The sequence below is a fragment of the Cervus canadensis genome, chromosome 13, assembly GCF_019320065.1.
Source record: "Cervus canadensis isolate Bull #8, Minnesota chromosome 13, ASM1932006v1, whole genome shotgun sequence".
NCBI classification, from domain to species: Eukaryota; Metazoa; Chordata; class Mammalia; order Artiodactyla; family Cervidae; genus Cervus; species Cervus canadensis.
The window spans coordinates 61,567,937-61,579,491 of NC_057398.1; positions in this window are offsets into that span (position 1 = coordinate 61,567,937).

Consider the following 11,555-nt stretch of genomic DNA (forward strand, 5'->3'; position numbering starts at 1 on the left):
CAAGAATTACAGTGCTTCAGTTTTAAAATGTTTTCAGTCATTAATTCAATATATAACCTCTTCGTTTATGTCTGTTTTCTTTGTAATTCTTTGTATGTTTTCACTGTAAATGTTAGTGCTACATTATTTGGTATATCTTCAATGTGAATTTGATCCTTTAGCATTTTAAAGAATTATGTTAATAAGATCAACCCTATGGACTGTAGCCCACCAGGCTCCTTTGTCGCTGGGATTCTCCAGGCAAGAATACTGCTATGGGTTTCCTTGCCCTCCTGCGAGGGATCTTCCCAACCCAGGAAACATACCTACTTCTCTTATGTCTCCTTCATTGACAGGTGGGTTCTTTAACACTAGTGCCACCTGGGAAGCCCTTAATAATTTATAGTTGTATTTAAACATCTCTGATATAAAATTAGAATTCTTGATAATTGACTTTTGTTAACCTTTGCATATACATATATATATATATATAATTTCCTCTTTAGTCTTACTAGAAGCCTCTATTTTATATGTTTTTTTAGTATAACTTAAACTTTCATTTTGTTGTCAAATCACATAGTGATTTTTCTTTAAATATGTGAGGTTAGGCCACACACCCATATGTAGCTATGATAGATATGTGTAATGCTATTTCTGTCTCATATTATTAAATTTATTTTATAATTTCTAGTCTGTATGTTCTTTAAATGTTTCACATTTCATTTTCTTTTCTTACTTATGTAATTTTAGTATAGATTTAAAATTAGAAAGGTTGCATTATAAATTAACTATATTTTATTAGAAATAGTCTCTAAGCTTAGACATCATCCATTAATTCTTTATTATGAACATAAATTAAATGTATATATTTCCTCTTTCTTGACTTACCCCCCAATTTTATTTAATTGTATGATTATTCTTAGTTTTATCTTCATATCCTTGGGAATAATTAAAACCCTTTTTGATTCTGCACTTTTAAATAACCATTTATTGAGGTGCAACATACATGCTGAAAAATATACAAAGCATAAATAAGCAGCAAGTATACATATTCGGGTAACTGTCACTTGGAATCACTGCCTCTCCAACTAATTTTAATGTAATATACTGAACTGATCATTAGTAAGAGTTTGCTACTGCGATGTTAAAAGGAGCAGTGTGAAACATGCATTTGAAGTCAAGAGTGAAAACATTTTCTTTTGCATTAAGTTTTCTATTAACCAGCAGTGCAGGGTTCCCAGACTCTGCTCAGAGGCTTGTTTCTCCAGATGTTAGAACCTGGCCTTGCCTATGAATGCTTGAACAAGCATGAGGTCAATGATAATTATTTATTTAAAAAATAAAATACCCTAGAATATACTTCTATGCTAACTTACAATCAAAAAAGATATAACTGATAACTTTGGAAAGGTGATCCGAGTCTGTGTTCAAGTATGATTAAGAGAAAATTATGCCTTCTCAATACGACTCTGCTTAATATAATAGTCAGGAATTATTTTAATATATTAATTCTATTCTGCATAGTAAAATATAGTTTAATTAAAATTATGAATAGACATTAAATAATCTAGAATAACTTCAGAATATAAACAATGAGTTGGTGACCTCAAAGCTCTCTTTCGAAACTGGCTGTGCTTACAAATAAAAATGAAAAGCAATAAGTAAAAAGTTTTTCACAAAACGCCCACATTACTACCTAACAGAAGAGAGAATAAAAATAATGTGTCTATCACCACATCCATAAATAAGTTGGAAAAAGCACATACAATTTAATGAATTTTTTTCTGTCTTTATAAAATTAAATCATTAACTCTTCTTGAGATAACTTTGATTTTTTTGTTTCTTTTATCTTTGTTGTTGTTCAGTGGCTAAGTCCTGTCTGACTCTTTGTGATCCCATGGAATGCAGCATGCCAGGCTTCCTTGTCCCTCACTATCTCCTGGAATTTTCCCAAGTTCATATCCATGTGATCGGTGATTCTTTACAACCATCTCATCCTCTGCTGCCCTCTTCTCCTTTTGCCTTCAATCTTTTCCAGCTTCAGGGTCTTTTCCAACGAGTTTGGTGTTTGTGTCAAGTAGCCAAAGTATTGGAGCTTCAGCATTAGTGCTCCCAATGAGCATTCAGGAAACATTCAGGAAAAAAACAACAACAAAAAATATTATTTTACCTTGTACATGGGCTAAATCATGTCAGCCGTGTCCAACTCTTTGCAACTCTATGGACTGTAGCCCGCCAGGCTCCTCTGTCCATGGGATTTTCCAGGCAAGAATACCAGAGTGGGTTGCCGTGCCCTCCTTCAGGGGATCTTCCTGACCCAGGGATGACACCTTCACCTCTTATGTCTTCTGAATTGGCAGGCAGGTTCTTTACCACTAGTGCCACCTGGTTTATCTTATTATCTAATTAATATAATAATTTCACCCAGAATTAACTCATTGAATATTAGTTGGTTTAGGTGTGTTCAAAATTTACATCGTGTGTAGGAAGCAGATTTTAAAATATTTGTTAAAATGAATGCCTCTTTTACTCAATTTCAGTCAAAAATATATTGGTATAGACACTGAAAAAGTGAAAGTGAAGTCACTTAGTCATTTCCGGCTTTTTGGGACCTCATGGGCTGTAGCCTACCAGGCCCCTCTGTCCATGGGATTTTCAAGACAAGAGTACTGGACTAGGTTTGCCATTTCCTTCCAGGGGATCTTCCCGACCTAGGGATCAAACCTGGGTATCCCGAGTTGTAGCTGGACACTTTTACCGTCTGAGCCACCGGGAAAATCACTAGTGGTTGGTATCTCAAAGGGCTTCCCTGGTGGCTCTCTGGTAAAGAATCTGCCTGCCAGCAAGAGACATTGGTTTGATCCCTGTATCAGGAAGATTCCCTGGCAAAGGAAATGGCAACCCACTCCAGTATTCTTGCCAGGGAAATCTCGTGGACAGAGGAACCTAACGGGCTGCAGTCCATGGTGTTGCAAAAGACTTAGTGACTAATCAACACCAACAAATCAGCTAATTGTTATCTTTCACTCACTAGATTCTAATGCCAATGCAAGCCATAGATAATTTCCTTACCAATGATTGTACCTGGCACAGAAAAGTTTTCAAATATTTTGGTATGAATTAAAATGCAGACATGAGATTATCCAAATTAATCAACTTCTGATCATCCATGATGAAGATGTTGTTGTTTAGTTGCTTGGTGTCCAACTCTTGTGACCCAATGGGCTGCCACCTTCCAGGTTCCTCTGTCTAGAGAATATTCCAGGCAAGAATACTGAAGTGGATTGTCATTTCCTTCTCAAGGGGATCGTCCCATCCCAGGTATCGAATCTGAGTCTCCTGTTTGACAGGTAGATTCTTTAACACTGAACCACCAGGGAAGACTGATGAAGATTTAGGATTGAGGATTTTCTCCAAACAACCATTCTTTACTATTTGAGTGATCAATTATCTCTGCCCCATTACTCATCATGGGCTGACTTCCCTCCACTCTCTACATGCGTCAATTACAACCACAGCTACTCCCACATTAAACTTTTCCTTTATGTGCTGATGTGTTCTTATAATAACATGAATAATCAGGAGTTGACTGGCAGCATAAAGTGAACTTGACAATTTATTCAAGAATATCAAGTTAATGTATTTAATCCATTAGGGGAAAAAAATCTTACTTCATTCTTTTGATGTACATTCTTTCAAACTCTTTCCAGTATTCATATATGTCTTGATGATAAATGATGTAAAAAATGGCTTCATTTGGGAATCTTCCCCCTAATAATAAAACTGCTTCTTTTTTGTAAAATCTGTCACTCTGTTGCAGTAATTTTATAATCTTCTATTCTATATTTTAAACAAAACTAATACAGAAAACCACTCTTCAATTACTGCCCTCTAAAATACGAATTGGTTAACAAATCAAACAACTTGGTCTCTTTTGTCAGTATCTTATTACATCATATTATTTAATAGTCACATACATTTTTATTATAACTGAATCATATGTATTATTGTTTCTGCTTAAATCATTTTTCCCATGAACGGAAATAAGTAGTGCCTGTGATACTTCAATGAATAAGACAAAGACCCTGATCACAGAAAGCTTACGTTTATGTATAGAATAATTGTCAGAAATATTCTGTGAAGAAAATACGAAATAGCATCAAAAGAAAGTGTGTTGGTTATTTACTCATATAGTATGATGAAGTCAGTACTTTCTGATGATATGAGGAATGAGTGTAACCTGAATGAAATGAGAACAAGAACCATACGGTATCAGAAGAGAAAGAGTTAAGAGATTGCTTTAAAAGTGATTAAAAAAAAAAAAAAAAGATTGGAGCCCAAAGTAAAAACTCAGTATGTTCTAGAAGAACTTGAATCAGACCCAGATCTCTGCATATGCAACTGGATGCTAGAAAAGAAGTGTGTAAATAAGGAGGAAGAGATCAATTCTAGAAAGCTCATAGATTCTGGTTGAAATTTGTCCTCCTTTGGTAAAACCCAGGTAGTTTTTTTTTTTTTTTTACATTGACGAAGTTATCTCTGGGAGTTTAAATCAATCTTAACTTGTAGTCTATTTTGTTTTGGCTTTAATCATTCATTTGTTTCCTTTATTCACTTAGTGATTTGTGTTTCCCTCTTGTTGTTCTGTGTATGTTTTCTTTACTGAAGCTCGGACAGTTAAGCCCATTGCCTGAGAATACATTCATTTGACGTTTGCCATGGACTCTCTAACTCTGGTATGTTTAGCTCAAAATGAATTCCAAAATGTTAAATAATGTTTGGGGGATTTAGAACTTATTGATCTTTAGTCAACTGGATTTCACAAATACCTAGTAAGATAGATAGATAGATAGATTGCTGTATTTCAGAACTCTTGAAAGTTTTCCAAAAGGAGAGGGAAGTTGAAAATTAGTGCTGAGGAGGCAACACACCACTGGCTGCAGATTAGTCCTTATTTGTCATTCTGCCATGTGAAAAGGTGATAGAGAGGCTTCTACATTGCCCTGAGTTCATGCTTCTGTTGATTCACATAAGACCTTGATAGCTGGGCTCTCAGGACGCATTGCACACATACTTGCCCTCAGTGTCTGTAGAAATATGTCTGTTTTACTGTCTGAAAAACTTTGCCCAAATTTCACTGCCTTTGTGAGGTTTTTCTAAAAATAATTTGTATAGTTGTTGCTGTCTTTTCACTGAGGCTGAACTTTCTTCTTTGATTTTCCTAGGTTTTGTTGCTATTTGTTTTCAAATTCACTTTCAGGAAAAGAACAGGGTTAGATATGTTTTAATGATATCTTTACCTGAATTTTTTTCCTCATTTTTAATTACTGAAAATACTGATGTGAAAATATATGAGTTTTTGATTTCAACATAATTAGCTTTGGCTCAATTCATATATATGATAATACTCTTTCTTCACTGTTGACACTGGCTGATCGTTTATCAACACATGAAATTATACAGCAGACAAATGTGGATAAATGAAGAGAACACTTCAATTAGTGTCATTTTCTTGAGCATGTCAAATATACATTTTCCTGTACTGCTTAAAGAATGCCTTGGCACCTGTCCTCAGCCAGCCATTCCCTCTGACAATGATTATTCTCTGTCATAGTTACACAATGATTCATCTTCAATATAAAAAAAGCTATTACAGAAGAGAAGAAAATTTCACTTTGGGAATCTACTTTGACGTTAACCCAGAGAAAACAAACCCATGTAGTCTGTTTTCTGGGCTTGAGCTTCAACTTCTCAATACAAGGTGGGCTGAAAAGAAGATACATGAATGTAAACACATTAAGTTAATTTCTCATTGGGAAACTGTCAAATGAAATATTAATGATTTAGCCTTTGGATGAAGCATATTTTTTTTCTTTTTTCCCTACTAAAATGCTTTAGGCAAATGTATATACTAATGGAAGAGAATTAAAATTAACTTCTAGTACTCATGTCTGAAATGATTGATCAAGCTAGACTATAGCATATAATTGCCCTACAACTTTTCACTGTACTTTAAATTATAAAAACAGTGTTTTCCACTTTCCTAGTTATATATCACCATTATAATCTTCTCACCTCATTTAAGTTTTTTAGGCAACAAACATTAATTACAATATTATATATGCTATTATATACTGACCATAAAAATACAAATGTGGCTTACTACCTGGATTCACTGAGCTCATATTATAGTGAGAGAAATAAAAAATTTTAATAAAATGCCATGAGTGAAATGATAGATACCTTAATGGCTTCTTCAGAATGATTGAGATAAAATCATTTATTCTTAGTACAGTGTTAGTTATTGTTGTTCAACTGCTGAGTCCTGTCTGACTCTTTGCAACCACATGGACCCCAGCATGCCAGGTTTCCCTCCTTCACTATCCCCCAGAGTTTGCTCAGATTCATGTCCATTGAGTAGGTGATGCTACCTAACCATCTCCTCTGTCCATGGAACTTTCCAGACAAGAATACTGGAACAGTTTGCCATTTCCTTCACAAGGGGATCGTCCGAACCCAGGGACTGAAACCCCGACTCAATGCATTGGCAGGCAGATTCTTTACCTCTGTGACACCTGGGAAGCCCTGTGTTAGCTATTACTGTATTCTTGAACTTAAATAAGCAATTAAAATTTTCAATAATGTACAATGGCACATTTTACACGTTTTATTTTAAAACCCAATTTCTTCTATTCTCTTTTAAAGATCCCCAAATTAGTAAACAGAACCGTAATTGAGGCAGTTATTCAGAGTGCACCTTAATTGTCATAGCTTACACCTCTGCAGATAAGGCAAGGCATAAATACTACAATTACTACGTATTTAAAGTACAAGGACAAAAACTCAAAGGTTTGAAACTAATTTATGCTTCATGCAGCACATCTTGAATATAAAGCAAAAAGATGTTGCTGAACTTGCTTAACTGTTGTCAATCATTTGTCTCAACCTTGGTTTTAATACTCGGTATTCATGGACTTTCCGGATGAATCAAAAACCCTTCGTGTGAGTTTTTTATGAAAGAAAAAAACTGCATTCCCCGGGGGCTGAAAGTCCCAGAGAGCTGGAGTCTGCAGGGGAGACGGTGCATACAATTCCAACCTCTCGGCAGTAGAGGCACCTGGGGCAACAAGCAGCAGTGGCTGGGGCTTGAGTCCGGGAAATGCGGCCACCTGACCCCTTCTTCCTCTGCATTTTCCCTCCCCCGCAGTAGAGCCTGTGCTAGTAAATTCCAGAGGTGACAGGAAGGTCCACCGTCTTAGTGCCCCAGGCAACAAAGTCAGAGACCTTGGCAGCAGGAAGATACCAAACCCCTGGAGGCGAGAGAAGCTGTAAAGCAGACTGAGGCAGCACCTTTGACAGAGATGGTGGACGGAGCAGTGTACAGACTCAAAACCAGAGGCAATTCGGGTAGGAGAAACCAACATCTGCTATAACGACACCTACTGGAACACAGCAGAAAGGCCTCTTTTAAAAAGGCACATCAGATAAAGGACTGTTATAGTCCTTTAGTCCAATAGTGGTAAAGAACCCATCTACTAACGCAGGAGACGTAAGAGATGCAGGTTTGATCCCTGTGTCAGGAAGATACCCTGGAGGAAGTCATGGCACCCCACTCCAGTGTTCTTACCTACAGAATCCCATGGACCGAGGAGCCTGGTGGGTCCCAAAGAGTCAGACATGACTGAAGACTTAGCGATCACTCAGTCATCCAAAATATACAAAGCCTTAAAACTCAACAAAAGGAAAAGAAACAAGTCAATTAATAAACAAGCCAAAAACCTTAACAGATGCCTCACCAAAGGAAATATTTAGATGCTAAGTAAGTATATGAAAAATGCTTCACATCATGTGTCATCAGGGAAACACAGGTTAAAACAACAATACTGTTACACATCTATTTAAATAGCCCAAATCCAGAACAACATGAAGTGCTAGCAAGTATGTGAACTTGTGCTAGCAATATGAATTCTCACTCATTGCCCATAACTATAAAATTTACAACACCAAGAATGAAACAATGTAAACAATAGATTTTGAGTGATTATGAGTGTATCAGTGTATGTTCATCAATTATAACAAAAGTAACAGTTTTGTGAGTTGTGTTGATGAATAGGGGAAGTTACATGTGTAGTCTTTGACCTTTGATGTTACTACTACAACTTGCTGAAGGTTCAGATGATATGTAACATGTTTTCAGCAATAAAGCATTTTTAAATTAGGTATGTACATTGTTCATTTTTTAGACAATGCTATTTAATACTTAATAGACTACTGTCAGGGGAGTGAGTAATTTCCTTGATTCTGTCTTGCTGCAGCAAAAATTTGAAGCAATGGATGGACTAGTGTTACAATTTGGTTACAGTTCAGTTTTATTTAGTAAGCAAAGGAAAATACATCCTCGAGGCATGAAGGCAGGCCAACCCAAAAGGCGGCGAAGAGAAGTGGCTCAATTTTGGCTCCTCTTGTTATATGTTTTTTTCTCCTCCCCCTCAGCCTGACATGTAAACTGGGCTAGCCAGGAAGACTGTTTGCTTCATCTGAGGTTCTCACTCCGGTCCTCAGACCTTCCTTTGTTCTATTTTTCCAGGCTTTTTCCTTTCTTTGTCTTTTAGACACCACTATTTTGGACTCCTTTTTCCTATTCTAACTACCTAACATTTCCATATACTGTAAACAAAACTATAATATGCACTGGGAAACAAAAATTCATATGCTTGCTTTATTGCAATATTTGCTTTACTGTGGTGGTCTGGAACAAAATCCACTATATGTCCGAAGTCTGCCTCTATATACTCTAGATCAAGAATTTGTTTCATTAATGAATATGAAAATGGAAAAATATTTTGAGTAAGTGATTTATGATAAAGCTTAATCAATGTTTATGATGATACTGTAAAGAGGGTATGCTTTAAAGAAATACTTTGTAATTGAATACTTGCAAATCAATCAGGTACTAATTTATTATTTTATATAACTAAAGACATTGTTATGGGCTTCCCTGGTAGCTCGGATAGTAAGGACTCCTCCTACAATGCAGGAGACCCAGGTTCAATCCCTTGGTTGGAAAGATCCCTTGAAGAAGGAAATGGCTACCCATCCCACTATTCATGCCTGGAGAATTTCTGATAAGCTATAGGTCATGGGGTCGCAAAGAGTTGAACATGACTGAGTGACTAACACACAAACACATTATAACACATGCATGCATGTGTGGGGGCAGGGGGTGATAGGAAATGGTTGCACATTTCTCTCCATTTTGCTGTGAAACTAAAACACAGTTCTGTGAAACTAAAATTTTGCTGTGAAGCTAAAACACGATGCTGTGAAACTAAAATTTTAGAAAAATTAAATCTTTAAAAGTTATCAAATTTGTTATTTGATTTTATTATTAATAAAATATAATTTCCTTTGTGTTTTTACTGGAAAGTTATATTTGTACTTGCATAAGTCATCTATTAATTACATTTTTACCATTATTTTGTTGTTCAGTCATTCAGTTGTGTCTGACTTTTTGTGACCCCATCGACTGCAGCACGCGGATCTTCCCTGTCCTTCACCATCCCCTGGAGCTTACTGAAACTCATGTCCATTGAGTCGTTGATGCCATCCAACTATCTCGTCCTCTATCATCCCCTTTTCTTTCTGCCTTCAATCTTTCCCAGCATCAGGGTCTTTTCTAATAAGTTGTTTCTTCACATCAAATGGCCAAAGTATTAGAGTTTCGCTTCAGCATCAGTCCTTCCAATGAATATTCAGGACTGATCTCCTTTAGGATTAACTGGTTTCATCTCCTTTCAGTCCAAGGAACTCTCAAGAGTCTTCTCCAACACCACAGTTCAAAAGCATCAATTCTTTGGCACTCAGCCTTCTTTATGGTCCAAACTCACATCCATACATGACTACTGGAAAAACCATAGCCTTGACTAGATGGACATTTGTCAGCAAAGTAATGTCTCTGCTTTTTAATATGCTGTTTATGTTGGTCATAGCTTTGCTTCCAAGGAGCAATCGTCTTTTAATTTTGTGGCTGCAGTCACCACCTGCAGTGATTTTGGAGCTCAAGAAAATAAAGTCTCTCATGTTTCCATTGTTTCCCCATCTATTTACCATGAAGTAATGGGACCAGATACCATGATCTTAGTTTTTTGAAGGTTGAGTTTTAAGCCAGCTTTTTCACTCTCCTCTTTCACCTTCATCAAGAGGCTCTTTTGTTCCTCTTCACTTTCTGCCATAAGGATGGTGTATCTGCATATCTGAGGTTATTAATGAATTTCCTGGCAATATTGATTCCAGCCTGTGCCCAATCCAGACCAGCATTTCGCATGACGTACTCTGCATATAAGTTAATTAATCAGGGTGACAATATATAGCCTTGACATACTCCTATCCCTGTTTTGAACCAGTCCGTTGTTCCATGTCCAGTTCTAACTGTTGCTTCTTGACTGGCATACAAGTTTCTCAGGAGGCAGATAAAGTGGTCCAGTATTCACATCTCTTTAAGAATTTTCCAGAGTTTGTTGTCATCCACACAGTCAAAGGCTTTAGGGTTGTCAGTGAAATAGAAGTATATGTTCTTGTTGAATTCTCTTGCTTTTTCTATGATTCAATGGATGTTGGTAATTTGACCTCTGGTTCCTCTGCCTTTTCTAAAACCAACCTGAACATCTGAAAGTTTATGGTTCATGTACTCTTAAAGCCTGGTTTGCAGAATTTTGAGCATTACTTTGCTAGCATGTGAAATAAGTTCAATTGTGTGATAGTTTGAACATTCTTTGGTATTGCAGTTCTTTGGGTTTGGAATGAAAACTGACATTTTTGAGTCCTGTGGCCACTGCTGAACTTTCCAAATTTGCTGATATATTGAGTGCAGCACTTTAACCACATCATCTTTTAGGTCTTGAAATATATCAGCTGGAATTCCATTACTTCTGCTAGCCTTGTCCTTAGTGATGCTTCCTAAGGCCCAAGGACATCTTTGCTCTCCAAGATGTCTGACTCTAGGCGAATCATCACACCGTCATGGTTATCTGGGTCATTAAGATTTTTGTATAATTCTTGTGTGTATCATCCCCACTCTTCTTAATACCATTATAATATAGCTATATTTTTAAGATAGTAAGAATCCATTGTGTAAGAATATTAGTATTTTACATGGTTATGAACAGTATATTTTCCCATGTGTTTTATTTTATCATTTTTAATATATATGTAATTTAATGTTTTGTATCTGAGCTTTTCCTTTTTTTTCCTTTTGTGTTTACAAAAATGATATGGATTTTCTATGCCTGCAAAACAGATTTTTCTCAAAAGTCCATGTATTATTAACAGAAACATTTTTTATCTCATACTTTCTAGAGTCAGGATCTTAGACATGGCTTAGCTTAGTCTTATGGCCTAAGTCTCACAAAACTGAAGTTAAGATTATCAGCCACAATTGCAAGCATCTCAAGGATCACCTTGGAGAAGATTTCCAAGATCATCCAAATGACCACTGGCAGTTCCTCATACATTGTTTGACTAAGCACCACAGTTTCTCACTGGTCGAAGCCCTTACCACCTATCAGCTGATTTCCATC